General features: G+C 38.3%; 1 protein-coding gene across 41 annotated transcripts in view; it reads right to left on the bottom strand.

Annotated features, from left to right (window-relative positions):
- The window catches only part of OSBPL6 (oxysterol binding protein like 6), a 198,763-nt gene that overhangs the window by 85,201 nt on the left and 85,619 nt on the right, over window positions 1-27,943 (bottom strand). For 26 of the 41 annotated variants that reach the window (XM_070580305.1, XM_070580318.1, XM_008515493.2 and 23 more), the window contains exon 2: window positions 20,649-20,840. The gene's annotated coding sequence lies outside the window, so the exon portion shown is untranslated. Of the gene's footprint in view, window positions 1-17,234; window positions 17,421-20,648; window positions 20,841-27,943 lie in introns of all 41 variants that reach the window. The other 15 variants (XM_070580314.1, XM_008515495.2, XM_070580294.1 and 12 more) reach the window with 1 other exon arrangement.

Below are 27,943 nucleotides of genomic sequence, written 5' to 3'. Positions count from 1 at the left end.
GGTCATAGGAAAGCAGAGGCCAGGCCCTGCAGGGCCCTGTCGGCCAGGTTCAGCATTTTGATTTTTATCATAAGCATACGAAGCCATAAAGGGGTGTGGTATAACCACATACGTGTGTGTAAAAAGATCCTTTGGCCACCATGAGGAGAACCAAATTGGGAAGTAAAGAAGAGGGAGGCCCAATCAGGAGGTGAGAGATGACAGACTGGAGTGGTGGCATGAAACTCAACACCAAGTCCCGTAAGCCATGACTGGATATGGGGGAGGAGGAAAAGACAGGGCGGACGATGACTCCCAGGTCAGCGCGGGCTGGCCAAAGGAAAGCCAGGACTGACAGAGGGTCGTGAGTATGGTTTCAGACATGTTGAGTTTCAGGTACAACTGAGGCATTCAAATGGCAACAAACACTTGGAAAAGTAGGTCTGGGGCTCAGAGAAATTTAGACTGGAGACGCATGTTTAATAGATTATGTTAGTGATACAAAGGTATCAAGTGATTTACGTACAGATCACGTAAACTCTGCAGGTTCAAGTAAATTAAATTTTACGCTATAAATAGTTATACTTTTTAAATCTGCCACATTATGATAATGGATTATGTGTCCCTGAATGTGTTAATTAGGATTTTAATGGTCACTTGGTTATAGAGACTATTTGAAAGAACAATTCTGATAATTAAAAGGCAAATTATCATAAATTGGGAAAACTGGACTTTCTAGTGAATAGAACTCGTAATGCTTTCTTAAGATTCAACTTCACTGTCACCACAGGAAAAATAAAAGCTACTTATCCCCAAAAGTGGAAGGTGAAATTTCTCTTGAAACAAAACTTGACTTGGGGCTAATAGAAATATAAAGAGCTCCAGAGCTCTTTTCTTGGCTCTGGAGCAGGTTTCAGTTCATCTCGGCAAAAGGCAGTAAGAAACCGACACTTGACAGATAATCATCTAATCCTTCTGTTTATGAAGGTTGTCTAATAAGTGTGAGTAAAATTTCTCAAGCCAAGCTCCGGTGCCAGCAAACAGAAGCAAGAACACTGCTCAGATCCTTGATTTGAAGTACTTTGCTTTCTAGTCCAAAACGTTTTAGAGGTAGATGTTGACACTAGAGCTAAAAGTATGGAGGTTCTGTGATGTGCTCAAGTGCCCCCAAGGGATGAGGCTGAGACAACCAAACTCATTAAGCTCTTATCCATTTGGAAGTAAATTCAATCCAAGCTACATCAAGGGCCAGCATTTCCTCTATTGGACTTTTTTTTTTTCTTAACTGCATCTAACTACTACTTCCCTATTAACACCAAAGCCAACACCTTGGTTTTTGTTTTAATCTAACACGACATTTTCAGGGTAATTTGTCTATGATCAAAGGGCAACATTTTGGTTGAATTACAATTATGAATATCTAGAATCATATCAAGAATGAAGAAAAGGTGAGTAAGAATTTAATTCATTCTGAGAATTGTTTTTGAGGTTATTGCTGTTGTTTCTATTGACTTTTGATTTTTTTTTAACAGGGTTTCAAGTACCTAATCTAAGGTTGAATAAGATGACCTTTAAAGATCATTCCAACCTGATTATCAATCAAATGTCTAATCACCTGCTCTATTTCAAAATGCATGACAAAGGTAAGTCTAAACTCTCTAAGTAGGTTGTACCTACTTATTCTTTATTCCTGGAGTGTAAGAATTGCTGTGACATAAAAAATACTTATTTCATCTCTATCAAAGCACATTTTCAGAAATTGCCTAAACAAAATTCTAAACCAAAGAAAGACCATAGATTCTAAAGACAACACCAACATAATTCCTATTATCAATGATAAAAGTGCTGTGGCTGAAAACAACAGCAATATGAGAGCCAAACATCTAATTTTCCTGTCTCATTCCTCCATTGTATCAGCGGATCACTACAATTGTTTCTGAGTGCTGCAAAATTTGCATTACATTGAGGGACATAAAATTCAGATAAAGATCCAGGGACTTAACTAAAGCAAATATGGTAGGGAAGACTTCTAGAACTTGCTGTTCATAGACATCAAAAATTGTACGTGTTCAGAAAAATACGTGAAACTGGGGACTACTTAGCCTGGGCTAAGCTGTGATGTGGTAACAACACAACCCCCAAATCTCAAGGGCTTCCAAGACAGGTTTATTCTCACTATTTACATGTCCTTTAGATGTCAGCTGCAGCCCTACGCTGTATCCTCTTCATTCCAAGCTGAAGGAGCAACCTCCATGGGAAGGAGAAAAAGAGTCAGGGCAGAACCATGAGATAGCTCTTCAAGCTTTTGCTTACAGGTGGCAAATGTCACTTTCACTCACATTTTATTGGCCAAAGCAAGTCACATGGCCAAAGTGAGGTCAATGATGCATGAAAGTATAATCCTCCCAGAGGGAGAAGCAGTGAATACTTGGGCACAATAATATAATCTACTATGTTTACCACAGGGAAAGATTAAAGGTGCACATGAAAATATTCAAATTGACTCTAGTTTCACCACCTAGAAATAAGCATGGTTAACATTTTGGTTCTGCTTCAACCAAAGAAGGAGAATAAAAGACAGAAGGGTCAAATAAATAAAATTAGAAAGGAGAAATTACAATGGATTCCACAAAAATACAAAGGATTATAAGAGAATATTATGAAAAACTATATGCCAACAAATTTGACCATCTAGAAGAAATGGATAAATTCTTAGACTCATACAACCTCCCATAACTGAATCAAAGAGAAATAGAGAATCTGAATAGACCAATCACAAGTAAAGAGATTGAAACAGTAATCAAAAACCTCCCAGAAAAGAAAAGTCCAGGACCAGATGACTTCTCTGGAGAATTCTACCAAACATTCAAGGAAGATTTAATACCTATCCTCCTCAAACTATTCCAAAAAACTGAAGAAGGTGGAACATTTTCTAATTCATTCCATGAGGGCAACATCACCCTTATACCAAAACCAGACAAGAACAACAAAAAGAAGGAAAATTATAGGCCAATATCACTCATGAACATAGATGCAAAAACCCTCGACAAAATATTGGCAAACTGAATACTGCAATACATTAAAAGGATCATACAGCATGATGAAGTGGGACTTATACCTCGGACGCAGGGATGGTTAAACATCCCCAAATCAATCAATGTGATACACCACGTTGACAAAATGAGGAATAAAAATGACGTGATCATCTCAATAGATGCCGAGAAAGCACTGACAAGATCCAACATCCATTTATGATAAAAACTCTCAATAAAATGGATATAGAAAGAAAATACCTCAACATAATAAAGGCAATGGGTGACAAACCCACAGCTAACATCATACTTAATGGTGAAAAACTGAAAGCCATTCCTCTGAGAACAGGAACAAGACAAGGGTGCTCACTATTGCCATAGTACTGGAGGTTTTGGCCACAGCAATTAGACAAGAAAAAGAAATAAAAGTTATCCAAATTGGCAAGGAAGAAGTGAAATTCTGTTTGCACATGACATGATTTTATATATAGAAAACCCTAAAGAATCCATCAGAAAACTGTTAGAAATAATCAACAACTACAGCAAAGTTGCAGGGTACAAAATCAACTTACAAAAATCTGTTGCATTTCTATACTCTAATAACGAGCTAACAGAAAGCGAAGTCAAGAATACAATCCCATTTACAATCCTTCAGTCTTGCCTTCTGAAGAGCATCACAGCTATGTTCCAACATACCCCCAAAATATAGCCTCCATTCCCCAAACTGGCTTCTGGTGCAGCCATTTACAAAAGTGAGGAAAAAAGTATACATAGAAACAAGTTCTCTGATTTTGAGTGACCGAGATCTAACCCCTCCCCACTCTCCTAAGGCTCTTTACTAAGTATGAATAAGACAAACCTACATCCTACATCATCCAGCCCTCCAGGGGGAATTTTAAGAGGAGGATTTGAATGCTAACCAAGTAAACATGAAGGGAGCCAAGGATAATTGGCACAAATAATCTTCTGACAAAGAGCAGATCTCACACAAAGAAAAGTAAAAAAAATATGTGTGTGTGGGTGTATTTCAAACACTATAAAAAATTATTCCCACCAAAGGAGAGAAAATTGTGTGCAAGAGATACAGAGGGCTTATTTGGAGTGCCAATCCTAGCAAAAGAGAGAGGTGCCTTTAGAGCCCAGGTGCTTTACACATCAACAAAGTTTTTTTTAAAAACTGGAATCTGAATAAGAGATAAGACAGGCTCAGATGCAATGGGAACTGACATGGGTAAGAAACTGAGGAAACAAATAAGGACACTAGAATTTAAACGCAGGAATTAAAATGATATTAATGAAGCACAAAATGATTCTGCAGAAAAAATCTAGTCAGTACGTAGATTAAAAAGGTAATATTGAGGGGCCGGCTCCATGGCCGAGTGGTTAAGTTCACGCGCTCCACTGCAGCGGCCCAGGGTTCGGATCCTGGGCATGGACATGGCACCCCACTCGTCAGGCTACGTTGAGGCGGCGTCCTACATCCCACAACTAGAAGGACCTGCAACTAAGATATACAAATGTTTCCGGGGTGGGGGGGGGGGGTGGTTTGGGGAGATAAAGCAGGAAAAAAAAAGAAGACTGGCATCAGTTGTTAGCCCAGGTGCCAATCCTTAAAAAAAAAAAAAAAGGTAATATTGAGGAAATCATCTCGCAACCAGAAAAAAGGGCAAGGAAAAGTTAACAGAAAATGGAACCTGAATCTATAGATACTAATGGCCCCGAAGACAATGACTAAAAAAGAAAATAAATAATATTGAAAATATCCCTGAACATAAGGAAGACTTCAATTTGGAAAATAAAATCTTTTATCAATAACTATCTTTATCTGGCAAATAAAAATAAAAATTTTTATCCCACAAAATTAGTAAGAAGCAAATCAAAATAAGATAGATCCTAGTGAAATTGCTGAATTTAGATCACATCCTCTGAAGCAATTCAATAAATTAAATCTGAATGAAAAAGTGGAAGGAAGTAGGGGTTAAACCTTGAAGATTTTTGAAAATATACTCTCCTAAATTACTTGAGCTAAAGAAAAATAAAAATGATATCGTGGAATATTTGAAAATAGACAAACACATAAACATACACACACACACACACACACACACACACACACATAAATCAATCCAGCATCAGGCCTAATGGTGAGTCAGTGCCATTTCCATTAACATCAGCAACAAAATGATGCTAGCTTTCGCCCTATTAATATTGTTCTGAGAGTGCTAACCAATGAATAATATAATATTCCATCTGAAATGCACATAAGAATCAAATAGAAATGAACCAGAAAAAAAATCTTTCAGTAAAGTAGCTGGTTACAAAATTTATATATATGTATATTTATCTATCTATCTAGATATCTATTTATCTATATAATTTTTAAAGTGAAGGAAGTCAATCTGAAAAGGTTACATACTGCATAATTCCAATTATACAACATTTTGGAAAAGGCAAAACTATGGAGACAGAAAAAAATCAGTGGTTGCCAGGGGTTGGAGTGGGGGCAGCGATGACGAGGTGGAGCACAGAGGATTTTTAGGGCAGTGCATCTACTCTGTATGATACTATAACGATGGATACATGTCATTATGCATTTGTCATAAAATGTACAACACCTAGAGTGAACCCTAATGTAAACTATGGACTTTGGGTGATAAGAATGTGTCAACGTAGGTTCATCGATTTTAACAAATGTACCACTCTAGTGTGGGATGTTGATAGTGGGGGAGGTTATGGCTGTGTGGGGGCAGTGGTATGTGGGACTCTATATAATTGTTTATAATATTATATAAATTTCGAGTGTACATCATTATATTTCGATTTCTGTGCAGATTACATCATGTTCACCACTCAAAGACTAATTACAGTCCATCACCATACACATGCGCCTACTCACCCCTTTCTCCCTCCCCCCTCCCCTCTTATATATATATATATATAAATCTGTCTATCTATATAAGATATATAAGATATATAGAGAGAAAGATACCAATTATATATATATATCAATTGAAGTGATGACAAAAACAATTCAAGATTCCTAAAACTGGTGAAATAAATTATGGCAGAAATATGAACAATTTAGGTGGTGAAATCTGAGGTGATTTTTTTTCCCCAAATTTTAAATATTTGTTCTTTTTTTATACCAGATATATATTAATTCCAGAAAACGCACTAAAGCTATTTCCATTTTGAAAAATATTTTTTCTTTTGAGATAAAGCATATGATTCAACTTTTAAAAGCTGTTTTTAGAGACATAAACTCTATGATTAAATGTAAATAAAACATAGTAAAATGTTTTATTTTATGTCTATTTAAAGTGGAGAATCACAGAAGGGGGTGTCCGGAGACAAAGGAAGGTAGACACACATTCTCTGTCTGCTGCCTCTCTCACACACATCGCACTGAACGCAGAGACGCTCGACCAATGCCAGAGAAATGTGGAGCCCCACGCACACTCTCAGATACACGGATTTAAAAAGAGAACATTAAAGAAGAAAGATATGGGTTTCCTAAACCATTAGGTAACATCCAAGTCTTGTTGCCTTTAAACTTACAGTAAAAAGGCAATGTAATTATGTATTTCTACAATTCAAATGATACGTGGGGAAATCACTTCCTGCTGTGCAAATCACATAAAACTAGGCCAAAGGCCTGATTCGACTCAAGAAGGAGAAAGGGTCCCTCACTTTACTTTATACATTGATATTTCATTGATATTTCATTGATATTTCATTGATATTTCAAAAGTCTTGAATAGCAAAGCTTCCCTTAGGTCATACTGCCTCTAGTTTTTTGAACCAGGCTAAATTTTCTTCAATGACTTAAGAATTAATTGTTCTACTTATTTATCCGTAACTTTTCATATGGAAGTTTCCCTGAAAGTCAGCTTAAATCAGGCATTTTCTAATATCACACTAATCTCTGTTAAATTGTCATGTGATGATGTCTTTATTCAAAAACTGTAATTTGAGCTGATGTATTCTCTAATTGGGACATAGGCCCCTAGATTTAATAATTATATATTCTTTCCCATCTCACTTTAATTTAGTATGTGGTATGACACTTATATGCCAGGAACATGGCCCAGCTCTTTCCTTCTGTTTTAGGCTTTGCTGGCTCTCGGGCATTATGCATTGAATTGTTCTCAGAACCGAGTCTTCAAAAAATTGTTGTCAGAGAGAGATTAGGGAATACTTCCTTATCCTGAACAACCAAAATACCTCTTACACTGTTTCCCCAAGCAATCCTTCTTCTCTGGACATCCGCTAACTTTATAATTAACAAAACATAAATGGTTTTTCAAAAAATCAAGTGAGAAGCACATCAAAAATAGCATTTGAGGTCAGAGTCCCTAACAAGACCACCACCTCCCGTTTAGCTTTCTCTATCATGTTAGAGAAAAAATATCTCAATAAAAATAGTAGGCCTTGGGGCCGGCCCCGTGGCCGAGTGGTTAAGTTCCTGCGCTCCGCTTTGGCGGCCCAGGGTTTCGCCAGATCGAATCCTGGGAGCAGACATGGCACTGTTCATTAGGCCAAGCTGAGGCAGCATCCCACATGCCACAACTAGAAGGATCCACAACTAAGAATACAGAACTATGTATGGGGGGGCTTTGGGGAGAAAAAGAAAAATAAAATCTTTAAAAAAAAAATAGCAGGCCCTTTCTATGTGCCAGTCCCAGATGCCAAGCACTTTCCATCCATTCTCAATGACTCTCTTGTTATTGACAGTGTACAGACAAGGAAAACAGGGCTTAGGAAGTTTATTAACTCTATTTGACATCAAAGCCCATGCAACAAAGTTTTTCACTACTCTTTACCCTTGATTTACTGATAAATCAATGAATAAACTAAACAACAAATCAAGTTTGTTAGAGTATGGTACATTACTGACAGCATACAGTACAATTTATAAGGTTCTTAACCTAGGGTTCACGAGGGGTTTGGCTCATTCTTTAAACTCCTGAAATGATATGAAAAGTTGTGGATAAACATGCATGTTATTTCCCTAAGGAGATATTCAATAGCTTTCATCACATTATCAAAAGGCATCCTTGCGAGTTTTTATTTCTAAAATGATTGTTACCAGTACAAGTTTAAAAAAATCCATGGGCACAAAAGCTGTACAACATACTTAATATAATGAGATCACAGGACATGTGATTTTGATGGGAGCATATGGCATGGACATTTGTGACAAGTCTATTTTGATTCCATCACTCGATAATTTTACCACTGCTAATTTTCTAAGATTTGTCAGCCACTTTTTCATTCATCATTTGGTTTCTGACCCTTGCTAATATGTTTTGAAAAGAAGCTTTGGTAGCACCATAATTCACATTTTAACAGAAAAAATAATATTGGGAAATGTCGTTCATGCCTGCTAATAGGTACTGATTGTCAGCAGAGTGCAAAGACTTTTTGGCAAAAACAGGAAATATCAAAAGATTTTGCCTCTTGGTGACCTTAACGATTCATAAATCCATGTTGAGAGTGTGTAAACTCTTACTGAGGCATCAAGTGACTTGAGGAGCAGCACATGTCCTGTTCTCCAGAGGAATTTCCTGTGAAAACAACAGTTTCTGTACTGAGTGGAGGTATGCTGAAAAGGTGGCTAAAGCAGAACAAAACGGCTTAGGTTAAAAATGTTCCTGAATCAACCCTGGTGTTTTGCTGGTGGGAATGTAAAATGGTGGAATTGCTATTGAAAATAGTATGGCAGTTCCTTAAAAAAACTAAAAACAAAATTATGATATGATCCAGCAATTCCAGTTCTGGGTGTAGACCCAAAAGAACTGAAACAGGGACTGGAACAGATATTTGTACACCCATATTCATAGCAGTATTATTTATAATAGCCAAAAGGTGGAAGCAACCCAAGTGTCCATCAACGGATGAATGGATAAACAAAATGTGGTATATTCACACAATGGAATATTATTCAGCCTTAAAAAGACTGGAAATTCTGAAACATAGTACACCATGGATGAACTTTAAAGACACTGGGCTAAGAAATAAGCCAGCCACAAAGGGAGAAATTTGGTATGCTTCTATTTATATAAGTACCTAGAGTAGTCAAATTTTTAGAGGTGGAAAGTAGAAGGTGGTTGCCAGGGTCTGTGAGGAGGCAGAATGGGGAGCTAGTGTTTAATGGGTACAGAGTTTCCATTTGGAAGATGAAAAAGTTCTGGAGATGGAAGGAGGTTGTCTTATGTCTTACTCCATTTGGGCTGCTATAACAAAATACTACAAAATGGTGGCTTATAAACAACAAACACTTATTTCTCCCAGTTCTGGAGGTAGGGAAGTCCAGGATCATGGCATCGGCAGATTCAGTGCCTGGTAAGGACTCTCTTCTTAGTTCATAGATGGCCATCTGATTGCTGTGTCCTCACATTGTGGAAGAGGGCAAGGGATCTTTCTGGAGTATCTTTTATAAAGGCACTAATTCAATTCATGAGGGCTCCACCCTCATGACTTAATCACCTCCCAAAGGCCCCACCTCCAAATACCATCACCTCGGGGGGCTTAGGATTTCAACATATGAATTTTGGGAGGACACAGACATTCAGACCACAGCAGTGGTGATGGTTACAGACCAACATAAATATATTTAATGCTGCTCAACAGCACACTTAAAAATGGTTAAAATGGTAAATTTTATGTATATTTTACAACAATAAAAAAGTTCCTGATTATCAGCTATAATGACTTTGATGACATACAAGCATTAATTTTACATTATTTTGTGCTCAAGTTTCATCTTCTTTATAAAATCTTTCCTAACCTATTAGATAGAAAGACTATACCAACTTCAACATTCCCAAGAGAAAATCTCTTGGCTGTCCTAACAAAAGTCCCACCAGGCTGCTAATGGTGCTCCAGAGGCCTGGGCATTAGCAGGTTCTGTTCTCCCTGGTGCCACATCACACATTAGGAATAGAAATAGAGGCAGCAGCATAATTCTTTCAAAACACCACTGACGGGTTAGCCTGGCTGCATAGAATTACTGCAACTGCCACCCACCTACCTAATCGACTAGCCATTATCTACCTAATCACAGATATTTCATGGTCAGAGACCTTAAGTAGAATTTTTAAAAACTGTCATCCCTCTAGAATAGCAGTGTTTATGCAGACCTTTACCCACATATCAGGGCACCCGTAATTTACTTGCGCTGGACATTCAGCATAATTGTTGGTTTCAATTATCGCTTATTCACTGTTACAAAAGGGAAAGAACAGCTGACAGAAACTGAGGATCTACTGCCCAGCCCCAGGTTCTTCAGCCTTGTGAACTCGTTTCACTGGGATGTGGTAACCTTCGCACACTCTAGAGGGAGGCTGCGGCCAGCTTGTACCGGCTCAAGAGCCAACTGCACGCATCTCTCTCCAGCTCAGCCTTCAGAGACATCCTCTTGGGAACTCCATGGTGGGTGTACGTATGCCATGCAAGTCAGCATTTCTGTGCGTGTGAGAGCTGATTTTTAAACATTTACCGGTACACCACTGCATTCATCCTGTGGTGTTTTTTCCTTCCGTTCTTATACTAAAAAAATCCCATGGATTGCTTGGGTTTGAAACCAATCCCAACTGTGTTATTTCCTAGCTATGAAACCTCAGGCAATTTATTTAATCTCGCTGTGTCTCAGTTTCCTCATCTATAAAACAGGGATATAACATCTACCTGATGATGTTGTGAGAAGTAAATACAATAATTCATGTGAAATGCTCACTATTATTATGCATTCTCTTCTGAGCCTCTCCTCCAAACGACTCTCGGAGGAAAATGGACTTAGGACACATGGTGTATCCACGAGAGCATCAACTTCTTCCATGTGCTGGTTCAGGACTCTTATGTCTCAGGAGTACCAATTTTGAGACTGATTTGATCTATGACACTATTTTATTAAAAGCCCCTATGTAAAAGGTTTGCTAATTTTCCATCAAAAGATAAAGAGCATTTTGGAGGAAAATGCATAATTTAACAAAAATCCACAAAATAGAAACTAATAGACCAGTTAATGTCTTTAAATGAATTTTGTGTCATATCCTTATTAAAACTACAGCCTACACATAAATATAAGAGGATGATCCAATAATACACTTATTAAGATTATTTTAGTGTCAAAAATACTTGAGATATTGATATAAAGGGAAGGAATAGGAGTCCCGATGGCTTGACAAACCAGATTTGAGGTCCAGACAGAGCATCAAATTCGTGGTATGTTAAAATTAGCAAAGAAATGGATGGCAAAAAGCTTGAGCTTGAGCCTTCCTTTTCCAGCAGGTCATGTGATCTTGTGTCTGAAGAGTGATAACTTCCTCTACGCAGGGAAGATGCTTCTGTGCCCAACCTACCTCATGGGATTTGGTGGAACTCAAGGAAGAAAACACTACTTTAAAATACTCACATGTGCATTGGGATAAAGCTGGAAGACCGAATACAGGATCTATTTCACTCCGAAATCCCACTGAAATCCAATGAAAACAACACTAAAGAGACTTTTTTTTTAAGTAAAACCCCACAAGAGCAGTGCAACAAGAAAAATAGAATTTTGGGACTGGAAACCAGGTAAGAGTGGTAAAATGACATCTGGGTCATTAGTGTGTCCTGTCACAAAGAAAATAAGGAGAAGTTTAAGGAATTCAAAGAAAGGTTTAAAATGTCACTTGATATTGAATTGGGATGAAAAAAGCTGCTTTTCCCCAAATCCCAAGCTGTCTGTTACAGAGGTTTTGAAAGTTGTTCCCAGGACCACCATGTCACCTGGGAACTTACTCCAAATGCAAATTCTTGAGCTCGTCCATACTAGTGAATCAAAAACTCTGTGTTTTAACAAGCCTCACACCATGCAGGAGATTTAAAGGATTGCTAAGTGGGCTCTGTTCTTCACGGACCTAACACCAACTCTATGGAATAATAATATAGTATGAGACACAGAGGCCCTCCCAGGTAATAGAGCACAAGCCTTAGAAACAAAGAAATTGTTAAGATTTTTCCTCAGAAATTAAAAAGAAAAATTATAATAAGAATTTTAAGTGATAACTAAAACATTTAACATTTACGACCTTCATATGACAAAATTATTTCTAAAATCTTTAGAAGGCTTATGAAAAACTTTTACTACAAATCCAATATCTCCATTTATGAATAAAGAAGAAAATAAAGCAAAAAGCTCTATCGTGAACTAACAGGACCCTGTTGTCTACTAATCCTTGTGATTACAAAATTTCTTGGATCCCAGATTCAGAAATGGAAAGAGAGAACCAGTCACTGTCTTTGACTAGATCAGAGGTCAGGAAATGTTTTATGTAAAGGGCCAGACAGAAAATATTTTAGGCTTTGTGAGCCATACAATTTTGTGGCAGCTACTCAATACTGCCTCTGTAGTGGAAAAGCAGCCATAGACAATACGCACACAAGTAAGTATGGCTTTTTCCAATAAAACTTTATGTACAACACCAGACTGCAAGCCAGATTTGCCCAGTGCTGACTCCTGACCCAGATTACGAAAGATGAGGAAGTATTCTTGGGACCAGATATTGGAGAGTACAGTCAGTCCTCCACATCCCCAGTTCTGCATCCCTGGACTCAACCAACTGGAGACGGAAAGGCCTACAATGGTTGTGTCCCTACTGAACATGTACGGGCTTTTTTCTTGTCACTATTCCCTAAACAATACAGTTTAACAACTATTTACATACCATTTACATTGTATTAGGTATTATAAGTAATCTAGAGATGATTTAAACTATATGGGAGGGTGCATGTAGGTTAGATGTGAATACTATGCCATTTTATATAAGGGACTTGAACATCCATGGATTTTTGGCATCTGCAGGGGTCCTGGAACCGAACCCCATGGATACCAAGGGACAAATGTACTTTCAAAGGCTGTAGATTACCAAATAGCTTCCAGGTCTGTTAATCTGTAGTACAGTTGGCAAAGCATTTACAAAGGAGAGTCTGAATTCACTGACTTCTTGCCAACTCCAGCTTTCTCTCTCTCCCCTAACAGGTGAAAGTAGATACTTTAGGCTTAGAAATACACAAATTGGAAAATAGTAATAAGATACAAAGTAGAAAAGATTGTTTTCATCAGAGTAAACTTTTATCTATGCCAGTTTTATTAAAAGCCCCGTGTGAAAAAGCTTTGCTAATTTCCACCTGAAGGATAACATCCTAAGTAGTCCAAGAGCATTTCAACAAAATCCATGAATTTTTAAAAAAAATTCCAAAATTAGGAAAAATGTAAACTAACTTTACTTGTAAGTTTTGCTAGTATTCTGAAATTTAAGAAGGTAAAATGAAGCATTTAAAAAGGGCAAATTTTGTCTAGTCCAAAAACGAGCGATGGGACAAAAGTCTGGAGTACAAGAGCATTCAAGTAATAAGTTATTGGCACCCACCATTTTCCCCACTGCCCCTTCCTATGTAAGTCTGGCTTCCTCATCTTTGCCACACTGTACTTGACTGAGTATGCATTTTGGTATTTCTTCACCGGTTTTTTCCTTTTAAAAAATGCTTTATTTTGGAATAATTTCAGATTTGCAGAAAAGTTATAAATATACTACAAAGAGTTTCCACATATCCTCCACCCATGACTTCCTCCAGTTCACAGAAACTGACAAAACAAGAGATTTTAATCTTAAAGTTTAATAATTTATAGTGGTAATTGAAAAATAAAAGACATTTGGAAATAAATTCAAATGCCAAATTTGTACTTATTGTTTAAATAAACTGTATAGTACTTTTAAATTTAGTATTCTAAACATGAAAATTTAGTCAGCAAATCACCCTTCAGTTCTCAGCTTGTGTCACCTCAGAATAGGCACCTAGTCCATCACTTTCCAGGACAACAGCCTTTTCATTTCCTTCACAGCACTTACTGTACTCAAGAGTGACATTATTTGTTTATTGGCTCATTGTCTATCCCCAGGACTTCACCTGTTATGTTTCCTGCTCTTCTCGTTATAATCCCTGGGCCCAGAATAGTGCCTGGAGCATATCGAATAGATGCCTGATAGACAGCTGGATGAATGAATGAGCGAACACTTTAGATATAGTTGGGGTGATATAAAGCATATGATCAAAGACATACTATTTAAACTGCCATTGTTTCTGAAATTTCAAACCTTTACCACCAGCCACACACAGGTGAAGTTTTGGGGAGCCTACGTGTTAGTCCATCACCTTTGTAATCACTTCTCACTGAGACAAAGTTTAGAATTGCTACTCCCAATATATCCTCGTTCTCTGAGAGCCAGACGTTTCAAAGTAGATCTGCATTGTTGGTTCACTGCACACAGTATTTCCTGGTATTATTCATTTGATGTGAAAAGTCAATAAAGAAAAATTTTAAATCACCCTTGAGGTTAGACTAATTAAAGTATTAATCATCTTTCTGTATGTAAAAATCTATTTTGAAAAAACTCACAAATGCTGGATTCCAACCTTATGATGGTTTGAGAATGAGATATTTTGGGAAGACATGTGAAAAGCTGAAAAGACTAAAGGGGAAATGTTGCAGCTCTCCTTCCCTCCCATTGCCTAGCCCTCAGCTTCAAGTTCAAGGAACTACCTGGTTGTAGGAAAAAGAAAGGAAGGATGAACAGATTAGATGGCAAGAAGGAAGGAAGGAAGGAAGGGGGAGAGACTACCTAATCCCATATTCTCTACAAACACTTATATTCCTCCCAGGGTCAAATATTACAAAATGCGTCCAAAAATCAAAGCACTTGATCATCTGCCCAACCAAGGGAAAGAAAGGCATTCCAAGATAAGCATCCACAAAATATCCACTTGTCAAATAAAAGAAGCAAGCAGACAAAACCACTGGAGCACTTTCAGGCTCTCTGCTTCATTTAGAGCATTTACCCTTCTCCTGTTTCTGGACCTGCACGATGACGAAGAGCGGACACTAATAAATGCGTTCAATGCGGCACAAACTGATCCACCATCTAAAGAGTACAATAAGCCCACTGTCACTTCTAGAACATCTCCTGCTTATGATGTAATGAGCTGCAAATAACTCAAATTATCTGGTGAACAAAAGATTTAACAGTCTGAATCTCACTGCCAAGAAACATATCAACATTAATACTAAAAATGGAGTTGAGGGAAAAATTCATCTTCTGACCTCATGCCTAAATCTTGAAAGACTAAAAATAATAGTAATAGTAGGTAAATACAACTCTACACTTTTCTCTATCTAAAAATAGAAAAGTCAGTAGTAGTAAGGCTGAGATTATTCATTTGGAACTATTTTATGTACTTAAAGAACAAAGGAAATGAGTTTGTGATGTTAATTCTGAAACAAGATTTTCAGTGTAAGAGAAAAGAGATACAATACAACATCAAATAATACTAAAATGGCATAAAGTTTACTTGGGAAAATCAGTATGAACTAATAATTTTTTATTCTTAAATATACATATTTCATACCCTGTCCCCTGAAAGAGTGTGGAAACACTGATAACCAAGAATGAGCACCCTTCATGGCCAGACTGTAGTTTCTAAATTCCATTTTCTACTAAAAGGAACCAGAGCTCCTTGGAATGGCTGATTCTTAGACTGGAATACGAAATGAACAAGAGGAGCTTTGGGTATCCTGCTGACCAAAAAGCAGGCTCAAAGAAACTAATGGGACATTAGCTTCTGGGATGTTCCGCATTTTGATCTGGGTGCTGATTCTTTGGGAAGGTTCAGTTTGTGAAAATTCATTGTGATTCACTTATGATAGGTTCTCTTTTCTGTATGTATATACCGGAGCCAATCTGAAGGGTCTCCCAATGAAAAGAAGATTTTATTTGAGCATCCAGAAAAAAAAAGTTACTGCAACCATTTAAAACATAGCAACTATTTTAAAAATTCATGAATGGACAATGATAGTCAAGAAAGAAAGGAACTCTCTCCCTGCTCAAAAAATCAAAGAAACATCTTTGATTGCCTTTTGAAGAAACTGAAGCACCAACTCTGAAATTGTCTATTCAAAGGGAAGTATTAAGCACTTACTCTGCCTTTCCCATATGAACTGTATTTCAGGGTCACCATATACTAGTTGATGAGGGAAGCTGCCTTACAAAGGAATTCCAGCTAATAAATGTAGAAGGAATGATAGGATGGGGAGGGGGAGGAAAACTTCTACAATCCCTAATGAAATAATGTATTCAGGCAATGATTACTGATGAATGAAATCATGAGATGAAAAAAATTGATGGGGGAACTTCACAATAGAGGGATCAGGATACCACTCTCTGAAGCTATTGTTCAATCTTAGCATCACTAAAAGTGGAGCAACTGGACCATATATGCCTGCTAAGGTGATGCTACGTGAAGTACGCAGCCCCATGGAAGCAGAATTCTTGCCCAAAAAAGTAAAATCTGAATCCAATCAAGCCTCTAGATCTAATTTTCACTTTCCAGTAATTTGTGTGACAGAGAAAAAGGTTAAATAACAACAATCAGCCAAACTCAGTATGTAGAACATTCTATTGCCCAAGTGGCTTAATTTCTTCAACAAGTAAATGACTTGAAAAAAGGGGGAATATCCTAGGAAAAAGAGACTTAAGGACTCAATAACCAAATGAAACGTATGTACTACTTTGGATCTGATGCAAATAAACTAACTTTAAAAAGATAATTTTGAGAAATTTTAACGTGGAATGAGTAATAAATGATATCAAAGAATTATCATGCATAATGTTAGGTGTGACAATGGCATGATGGTTTTATAGGAAAATGTGCATACTAAGAGATGCATAATGAAGCATGTACAGGTGGACATGACATAATCCGAATTTCTAATAACTTCAGAATAAAAGGGGGGAGGGATAAATGCATCTGGGTGTGTTCCCTGTGCTATTCTCTTCACTTTTGCATATATTTGAAATTTCTCTAAATTTGAAATACTCTAAATTAAAGTATTTTAAAAAAATAAAAAAAGAACAAAAAATGAAAAAAGTCTTAAGAAACAAAAATTTCCCTCTTCTCCGCTATTTACATATGAAACCCTTGACATTAACAGTAGATTCCTTTTCTTCACTTAATTACTTCTTCATTCCACCTTTTAACTGGATATGCATTTAACATACAATTTATTTATCAAAGCTGGTCTAAATCTTTCTGATGTTTGGGTGACCCAGCTTTCTAAAACCTCACCTATTAGATTGAGAAAGAATGTACAGGGGGAGGGCTGGTCTAGTGCACAGCCTTTACCTCTGGACAAAGGTTCCTTCCTGGTCCCTTGTTCCTATTATTTTCAACAGGGTGAGAAGGACATTTTGAGGTCTTCCCACTCCTCTTCCCTGGAGAGAAGAGCTGGCTAATGGCCTGCTCCCTCCCTGGTGGCTCCTCAGCTCTTCAGAATCAGGTGCCTCTCGAACAGAAGAAACCCCCTTCAACCTGAGAGACAAAAAAGCAGGGACAGCCAAGGAGAGGAAGAAAGGGGCAGGTAAAATGGCATCAGCATTGCCAATTCTCATTGGATAGTCCCTCCATGTCCACCCCCTGAGGGAGAAATCTCATGATCCTCAAATCAGACACAAGAGAGCAAACATCAGCTTTCCTAGCATGCCAGGGCTGAATCTGCTTTCTCCTCTTCCAGTTTTTGCTTAACCACATAAAGTTTGCTGACTGGTTAGCTGATTTACTGAGTTTACCTTTTTCACCACATTTCAACCTGTTTCATATGTCAATAATGGCTTCCAAGCACTCCCTACCTTGTTTTCCTTTTTTCTGGTTCTGGTTACCCTTTCCTCAGGGAGTTAAGTGAAATTGAATGTGCAGCTGATCGTAGGAACGCCGAGAAAAAGAGATAAAGGGGCTTTCTGAAAGCTTTTCTGAATATACATGCATACATACTAATTTCTATGACAAAAGAACAGTAAAAATAAACACACTTCGTTAAGGAAATGTGATGCCCATCACCTGCATTTTCCTTTTAAAGAAAAGTTTAATTTCTTTCTCATATAGTCAAGTCACAACTCAGCAATTGTGTGGAAACAAATTTCCAGTTGCTTATTTCCATGAACTTAAACCTGATAGTTAAAGGGATTCATGGACATTTCATCTCTGCGTGTGGTCAAGTATCAAGAGATTCTAGGCAATACTGACCCAAGAGATCCCATGAGATAGAGCAAAGTAATTCAGGCAGAAGGACAGTAAACTATCCAAAATAAACATCCAATCCAGCTGGGCTTCTTTGTTGTTTGCATCAACATTCAAAATGGATATCCTGGGGCCAGACCGGTGGCAGAGTGGTTAAAGGGTTCAGTGTGCCCCACTTTGACACCTGTCAGCCACACTGTGGTGGCAACCCATATATAAAGTAGAGGAAGACAGGCACAGATGTTAGCTCAGGGTGAATCTTCCTCAAGCAAAAAGAGGAAGATTGGCAACAGATGTTAGCTCATGGCTAATCTTCCTCAGCAAAAAAAAAAAAAAAAAAAAAAGGATATCCTGAGGCCTGAAATCTGCTTAAATAACAGGTACTACCCATTTGAAGTTAAATGAGTCATCGGGACAAGAACCACTGTTCTGGAATTGAGTCAGTCTCCCCCTATCTTTAAACTACAATCAAATAATTAATGTTGAGTTTAACTAATGTACATAGAGAAGCACAATGCCATAAGGATCCTATGATTTGAAATGCTTTCATAGTTAAAGCTCCTTATTACCCTATAAAAGCTTGATTCAATATCAAATTAACAGGAACATCACTGTAAGTAGTTCACTTCCCACCAATATACAGTGATGGAAGATGGGGAAAGAGAAGTTTTGCGATTAACCACAACTCTCTGTGCTTGAAGGTACATCTGTTTCTGATGGCGAGATTTTTCAGTGTCAACACTTCTGCACATGTAGATGGCACAACAATTGCTCAGTGAATCACTCTGGTGTCCGGAATGAGTAAGAGGCTAGTAAATGAACTCTAAATCTCTACAGGTGTCGTTCAAAAAGAAGTCAACTTAATGAATCAGTTTTACCCCCCTGGGACCAAAACAGTCAGAGCAGGCAATGGAGCTCATAGGTCATGAAATATCAGACTCTGAGATGACAACCTCAAGGTCTGGAAAGAATCAATCAGACCTTATCACTATGCAAATCAGATTTCCAAATTAAGAACAATGGACCGTCTTATTTTGGAAAAGTCTTCCTTCTTCATAAGAAAGCCTGGCAGGTGTCACCTTAACTTCAGAAAGCCATCACTTTCAAAGCACACACATTTTATACAAAATAATAAAATGCCAAAAGAGAATAAAGACTAACAGAGTGTTCTGTGTAAAGTACATGGGGATGACTTCATGTAAGGAGAGAATAAGAAATTGATGCTTCAAGCAGGAATTTTGACCTCAAAAGCCTACAGATGCCTGGCAAGTAACATAAATCTGTAAGGCTGGTCAGTTAAGTTTTGGGGACTGATAAAGACTAGCAAACTTCAGTCCTTGGATTAGTAACAAGACCACAATTTTAGTCTTCCAAAAGAAGCTAGGTATCTGATTTTTTATGTGAAGTCTCCAGATTGTCTAGTGTTGGCAATTAACTCGATCTAAAAAAAAGAAAGTTTTTACAGGCTAAAAAAAATATAGTCTAAAATGTGACCTGTGGGTCATCAGTTTGCAAACTGTGCTTTAAAATGTAATTTTAAAATGTAATTTCAAATAATGCAGTAATAAGCTGAAAGCTTCTCACATAACAATGATTATATGAAATCATCGAGCCTTCGCTTCTGCTCTACCAGGAGGGACCAGGCCATGCACAGGAAGGGCAGGAGTGGTATCAGGACGCCTGAGGAGCATTTCCCTAATGACAAACATCTGAACTATCGTTACCGTCACCATCATCATCACCACCACCACCCCTGTGCCCCACGGAAAATAAGAGTTTGAGGAGAGGATTCGCAGCTTGCGAAAGCTCCCCAAGAGCTTGAATGGCACACCCTCCCACTCTGGGGATCACGGACCTCAAGAAAGTAGAAAGCTTTGTATAACTGAGAGCGACGTGTCTAAACTGTGAAGAGCAAACTCACTGAGCCTAAGATGTCGAACAGTGTATGTGAAATGGCTCTGAAAATAATAACTGCAAATATCAAAGAGACAAGGAGACCATAGTAAATATTGCTGGTATCGTATTAGTTACTTCAGTCTCATGGGCAAAAAAAACCCCAATCAACCATCTACTTGTTTACTATGAAAGATTATGAAAACTGGATTTATGTTAAAAACGTGTGCCTGCATGTACATGTGGGTTTGTGTGCATAGGCATATGTAATGAAAGCAAGGATAACATCTGGGCCGTCTCTAGACTTAGGTCTGTGGGGTCATTACTCAAGAAGGGAAGGGGAGTGCCTTATTTCCCCATGATGCCAACTGCAGATACAAAAAGGCTAACAAATACTTTGGCATGTTTTTCTACTTCCTATCCTTTAAAAAACTACAGCAGAACTTTTTATGAAGATGTCTAAACAAAACCAAGATTACTAGGTATTATTTTTAGATCTGATATACACATAAAAGATAGAAAGAAACACCTTCCTGTGATTTGGCACTCTCTCACTAATCTCTGGCTATTATTAAACACTGCCTAATCTAACCCTGCTCTTCATTTTAAGCTGGCGTTCTCCTAACTCACCTTTGTAACTTGAAGTCAAAGTCTTCCAGGTCGGCTTTAAGGTAAAAGCTGTTTGAAGTGGCTTATCCTCAGATGCCTGCAGTTTTTTCTGGGAACTCGGTCTGTCTATTGATCCTGCTGTGGTTATCCGGTAAATCACAGGTGTGGCTCCTTGATTTCCTTCTCTTGCTGTTTTGCAGTAAGGGGCAGAAGCTGAAAAAAGAGATTACAGTCATATAGTACATCTCCACAGAACTTCCAGGAGCCTCTCGGGCGGACTGCTGATGGCCAATCAGAAAAGTCCTTCCAAGTTATCTCTTGAGGAGAAAGTTCACCAGGGACGATGTCTCGGCTTTTCACCTCCTTTGCTCAACCATGTGTAATCCCAAAGATGCAACTGTTGAACTCCTCAGCAAGCAGTAACATTCACAATTTATATCTTACCCAGAGATTGGGGTAAGAAAACTCTCGACTTTTATAGCAAATATTTTCTAAAAGGAGATAACGTCTATTTTCCAGAAACTTGTTTAACCCTCCAATTAAATGTAAACCTCAAACAGCGTTTTTAAAAATAAAGTATGAAGTAGTTTCATCACATATGCATGTACATATACAATCCCAGCGCTCTGATAAAGACCCATGAATAGTCTCTAATTTGCCTTCACAGAACAGAATGTCGCCAAACTCCTCGAACCATCCTCTAGCAGAAAGAGCTGACTATAGTACCAAAGAGTAGAGTTTTCAACTTGACATAATTTCTCAAAAGGCAAAGAAACAGTATTTTATGAGAAGATAAAATATATTCACTTTAAGGGGAAAAAAAAGAGAAACCTGACAAGTAATCCAAAGGAGAAGCTCAATTAGTTACTCTCCAACCCTCAAACTCGATAGCAGTTTTTTCCTTCAAGCCATAAACCTCACCAGCAGACTCGTTTACTCACAAGCTTTAAAAATTACTCCCAAGGTTTGACTACGTTTCCAGCCTATTCTTTCACTTTGTTTTAGTTTTTCTCTTTTTACTTATGGAGAAGGGGAAAAAAAAGCACACACACATATTGTGAAAGACTACGATAATGAAAGTGCAAAAGATTTACGTCTGCCCAGAATCCTACGTCGTGATTGCTCCTTTAAGTACCATTTTTCTGGAAAAAAAATATTTGTTCTAAACCCTCCTCTACCTCTACAAAAACGGGGGGGTTTTTTTTAGTATCTACTATGTTGTAAGACAATTCCATGCATCTTGTAGGTCCTAAATAAAAGGTAATTGATGATTATGATGATGACACAGAAGAACTGAGGTTAGGGTCTGTCAATACTATTTTTGTATGCTCAGTATTATGTCTGCTTATTTTCTGCAGACAATACTCAATCTATGCTCTTTAATCTCATATAATTATAGGCAGACTGAATATGAATGGTCAGCTGTAGAAACTCCCCTACTCACCCTTCCCTGCTCTTTCCTATGATGGACTCTGCCAAGCTTTAGAAAAGGAGAGAACACTGAAAAAGGAAGAAGAAAGAAGAAAACTATGGCAAAGAGCCCCTTGTGCTATATACTCAGCTCTTTTTTGCCACTCCCACGTGATCCCTCTTCCTTAGTATTATTTTCCATGACCCCTCACCATCCTATAATGGCAAGCGGGAAGGTAAAGAAGCATAGAGGACCACGGGGTAAGATCAAGGTTTCCTCTCCATCTCTATTTTCCCCAGTCCAGCAGCAGAGGGGAGAGAGAAGACAGGCTGAATCTTGCTAACCATACCTAAGAAGTCCCCCTCCCTCCCGCATCACACATATCGGTGTGTCCTCACCTCCAGCCTATGTAAATTGGACCTTGGCCAGACGAGTATTTTTCTACTTCACTCTTCTCTCTCCCCATAGTCTTTGCCCATAGATCCTTCAAAATCCAGCTTACAACCACAGCTCCAAGCTCCTTCATTGATCTTCCTAGTCTAGAGAGAAGGATCTTCTCATTGCACTTGGTACTCTCATTGCACATGCTACTCTCAGTCAGTTCTACTCGTGTAACATGGTCCTGGTCTTACATGTTGCTTACACCTCTTATCTCCCCTAACAGACTGTGTCAACTCTGGGAAGCAGGAACCAGATCTTAGTTTCCTGCACACAGTGTGACAGTTAAAAAATGAAATTTATACAAGGTTCCTATTTATATGTACTTAAGAAATGAATCTATAAATGTCCATTTTGCACCAAAGTGTGTATTTTCACACAGTGTATGCAATGTCCCAGAATAAGGGTTCTGGTTTGTTCTGAGACTATAATTAATGTTCATGTGGACATCCTGTGCAACTTTCAAAAAGACAATCAGCACGATAAAGTATAGTGCTGTCTATAACCTTCAGGGCACTATCCACTCTGTGTTATAAATGACTACTCTACCGGGGCTGGCCTGGTGGTGCAGCAGTTAAGTTCACACGCTCTGATTCGGAAGCCTAATCCCAGGCATGGACCTATACACCACTCATCAAGCCATGCTTTGGAGGTGTCCCAGAAAGAAAATAAGAGTGGCAGAGATATTAGCCCAGAGACAATCTTCCTCAAGTAAAAAAGAAAAAAAGAGGAAGATTGGCAACAGATGTTAGCTCAGGGTCAATGCTTCTTCACCAAAAAATAAATAAATGACCACTCTATCAATACATGGTTCAGATACAACCAATCATCTCTGGTAGTTACTCAAGCCAGAAATACTAGGAATATTTGTCTTAATTCAGCTTCAAAAACTTGATTCAGACAGAAAGTTTATATCATCACATTCAAATTCCCAATTTCGAGGTGACTAGTATATTAAGTTTTATTCAAAATCCAGGAAGTTAACCAAGTGGTAAGTAAACTTTATTTTATTTTATTATTATTATTTTTTTGCTAGGAAACATGCTCTCTGAGCTAACATCTGTTGCCAATCTTCTTCTTTTTTTCCCCTCCCCAAAGCCCCAGTGCATAGTTGTATAGTCTAGTTTTAAGTCCTTCTAGTTCTTCTATGTGAGCCACCACCACAGCATGGCTACTGACAGACAAGAGGTGTCGTTCCACATCTGGGAACTGAACCTGGGCCGCCAAGTGGAGTGTGCCAAACTTTAACCACTAGGCCATCAGGGCTGGTTCAACTTTATTTTAATTAAGATACTGTCCAGGGTCTTGCTTTACCTTGCACATAAACTGTGCATGGGGCAGAAGTCCAAAGTTGCTAAACTGGTAAAGTTCAAGTCTAATTACTCCTTGTGACAACACACATGAAAATTTAATTCTTAAAGCTCTCATTAAGAAAGAAATTCAGAGAAGAAGTTGTTTCTTTTTAAAACTATAACCAATATGGATGCTTTAAAAAAAAATCTAGCTTTCAGAACACCAAAACGAATCATGTTCTAATTTAATGATATTCTCTGTAGGCCAAAAAGGTTCCCAACACCCTCCTCCTAAGCTATTAATGAATTAAAAGTTGTCAAGGTTAAAAGGCTGATTTGAACAAAATCTCCTATACCAACCAGTACTCGGGTAGAAGTCTCTGAAATCTCACTCAGGGGAGCTTAGTGATTTGGCAAAGATTTCTTCTGAATGGCTCATTCAGGAAGTAAATGATCCATTATCTTTGCAAGAGACTTCTTCCTGTAAATCGTGTGACTAACCCTCCCACAGCCTGAATTTTGCCCACTAGACACCACGGTCTCGTCTAGTGCACTCCCCACAGATTCCACTCATTTCCTGTTCAAGCCCCTCAGAGCCCAAGATAAATCCTACTAAAGACTGGGCTATCCTGTGTGGCTACTAAGTTAATGCATAGAATGCAAAATGGAGACAAGATAGAGTAAGCTCCACCACTCTGTAAAATGCTACAGGAAAGATTCTCAAAATAGTGAAGACAACCAGAATAACCCAAAGCATATTTACACAAAGTTAGCAGTCTACATAGCAAAGTTCATTTCACAACAAAAATAAGAGATGAGACACTTTTGACTATTTTCCAGATGGTATGTGGTCCACAGTTTTGATTCTATGCCCACATCATTTCCACAAAGAAGGATTGGTCTTAATTCAGGGTTAAACATCCTAAATTGCTTTCCCAGAAAACTGTAGCCCAAGACACGGTACCAGACCTTTCTTCATTATCTTGTTTACAGTGTCTACTGTCTCCACTAACCACCTTAGTTGGTGAGAAGATAATTATTTTGCTTTTTTCACTGGCAGCAATGTTTAGACAAGAAATTTATTTTTTTCTTCCTATCTGTGATAATCCCAAGTGCAATGAGAGTTTCGATACTGTGTCTAAGTCTCTGGAGAATTTGGTTTTAATGCTACAATCCAATAGGGTTTATGGAAACAGGTTGTCCTAGGGTAACTTCCCGAAGATGGAAAACTCCAGCCACCTCATCACTACTGTGGCTTTCTTGTCAATAACTGAAGAGCAGAAGACTTTTAGCTTTGGAATTTATCCAGTCACATTAGTGCTACCATAGATCAAAGGAGTTAAAATTCCCCAGGTGAAATAACATACCAGAGTTTTCATATTTGCCATTAGGTATTGATTGATTCATTCATCTAACAGCAAGTCAATTGTGTAGTTATTATATACGAACATCAAAATCACACACTAAAGAGATCTAGACATGTAACAAACAGTCGACAAAAGCAAAGGTCCTTCCCTTATGAAATTTTGAGTTTAGCTATACATAACAGGGAAAGGTATATGAATAATCTTTTTAAGTTACAAAAGCAGAAAATGTGCTACGGATTTTCATGACAAGAAAATATTAATTCTAGCTTGGAGTTTGTGGGTTGGATGGGAAGCACATAAGAGGAATTAATATTGCTCCAAAGGGGAGGCATTTGATAGATGAGTAGGTTCAGGCAAGAAATGGACAAACAGAGATGAATGAAGAACATTTCAAACAGGGAGGATAAGTGTATGAAAATCAAGAGATGGGAAAGTGTAGACTGTAGTTCCAGTACTTAGAGCTTAGGGGACAAAAAAGGAGAGCGGGGGAAGGAAAGGCAGAGAGGAGGTTTGGAACAGTGAGGAAGGTCGTAAATGCTGGGGAAAGACCACATTTCACGGGGTGGTCACATACTTATGCTTCAGTAAGGCAGATGCAGATGAAAACATGGAGGAAAGAGAACCCAGAGGAAAGAGAGGGCCTCAGAAGACATTGGAGCCCAGAGGGAGGGCGGAGCTTCCTCAGGGTATGGGCACACAGGAGGGACAAGTCAAGAACTTCCATTTGACAGGGTAGAACGTGATCCTATTCAGCCTCACGTATTTCTGTCTTACCAACATAATGGGAAATAAAGCACATTCATTTGTTCAGAAGTATGATCAAAGTAATATAAGACATGGTCACCACACTAATAAACTAAAATAATTTACTCAACACAAAACATATTTTTCTCAATCTGTTAGATTTCTATGATCTAGGCCATTTTTTCGAGATTTTTTTTTTGGTTTGTATCTAACTTGGTTCAAATTGACACATATTTCTCTGAGGGTAGGCAAAGCGTTTTATTTCTCCAAATGCCAAAGGCCGAGCACAAGGAAAGACGTGGTGCCTATTAAGCATTCAAAGAAAACTTTTTTTCCAAATTAAACAACTTTGCTAATACTGACAAAAATTCAGATGACTGATTATACAGGTAAGAATTCTGATTATAGATTACCTAAAGGAGTCGACAATTGTATTATTCCCTTGACAACTTTGTTTTATATACAAGAACAAATATTACAGAAACCACTCAGTGGTTTATTACTCAGCTGAATAAAATTTTATTTTAAAAAAGAACCCCAATGCGGGGCTGGCCCCGTGGCCGAGTGGGTAAGTTCCCGCGCTCCACTTCAGCAGCCCAGGGTTTCGCCAATTCTAATCCTGGGCGGGGACACGGCACCGCTCATCAGGCCACGCTGAGGCAGCATCCCACATGCCACAACTAGAAGGACCCACAACTAAAGATACACACCTATGTACCAGTGGCGGCTTTGGCAGAAAAAGGAAAAATAAAATCTTAAAAAAAATAAAAATAAATAAATAAAAATAAAAAAGAACCCCATTAACTCTAAAGCACTGTAAATATGCTGTGGACACACTGTAATCATCCAAAAGTAGTATGCTATAGAGCAAGAGTCAGTAAAGGTCCACATCAGTAAACATTTTAGGTTTTGTGGCCATGCAGTCTACCACTTGATGCAACTACTCAGCTCTGCTGTTATGGCAGGAAAGTGGCCAACAGACAACATGTAAATGAACGAACATGGCTGTGTTCAATAAAACTTTATTTACAAAAAAGTGGTGGCCACATTTGGTCCTTGGACTGTAGAGTGTTGACCCCTGCCTAGTTGTGGAAACTGGGTGTGGTTTCATTGTTCTTCACTCTTCAATGTGAATAACTGTGATAAAGTGATAAAAAAAAACTAATCTGAGAAAATGGGCTCCAACGAAAATCTCCACTCTTAGTGGAGTGATAAAGAGAAAAAAACATTGAAGAAGTCCTAAGGAAGAGATGGGTTCAAGGAGACAAGAGAAGTTTTGGGTAAATTAAAAAGAGAACAAAGAGTTGGTGATGTCTCAGATCACTGGTAAGGGAGTCCAACATATATCCTAAATGGAAATATGAAAATGTGACTCATGAAACCATTTCAGGAAGTGCTCTAACTCATGCCAAAAATGCTCATTAACTAGGAGAAAACTTCAGGGAAAGCTTAACCTATTAAATAAAAATATTTTTAAGAAATGTATGAATCTTGACAGAATATTCACATGAGAGAAAGCCAGAGAATTTGGAAATTTACTTCCTTCATGAATTCTGATGATCATACTATATTTACTTGATTGAGCAGGGGGATAAGTAAGGAATGCTATCAGCGAAGCTTACCAATCTATATTTAAATCTATAAAAGAGTTATACAAAAACTATCTTAACTCAATGACATCAGCTTAATGATGCTACCCCTAATTTACCATTGAGAGCAACTTACTAGCTCTGTTACCTTATGCCAGTTACTTTACCTCTCTGTGCTTCAGGTTCCTCATGTGTCAAATGTGGCTCTTTCATGAGGTGTTTGAGGGTTGCACGAGCTAATGTGCGTGAAGCATTCAGAACAGTCCCAGCACACAGGAAGTGCTCAGATGCTGTCTTGCTGCTGCTCCCCTGAATCTCTTCTCCCCAGCCAGCTTTACTGGAGACGCCTCCTTCGCCCCTGTCTTCTCCGAGGCTCCCCCTGGGCGGCCCCATCTCACTCCGAGAGCTTCAACTCTCCATTTGCTAGGGACTGCTAAAGCTCTCTCTCTCCAATGCTGACTTCTTTTCCAGGCTG

The sequence above is a fragment of the Equus przewalskii genome, chromosome 17, assembly GCF_037783145.1.
Source record: "Equus przewalskii isolate Varuska chromosome 17, EquPr2, whole genome shotgun sequence".
Lineage (NCBI taxonomy): Eukaryota > Metazoa > Chordata > Mammalia > Perissodactyla > Equidae > Equus > Equus przewalskii.
Note: the sequence above shows the minus strand (reverse complement) of the source record. Positions and strands in the feature narration are given on the sequence as shown.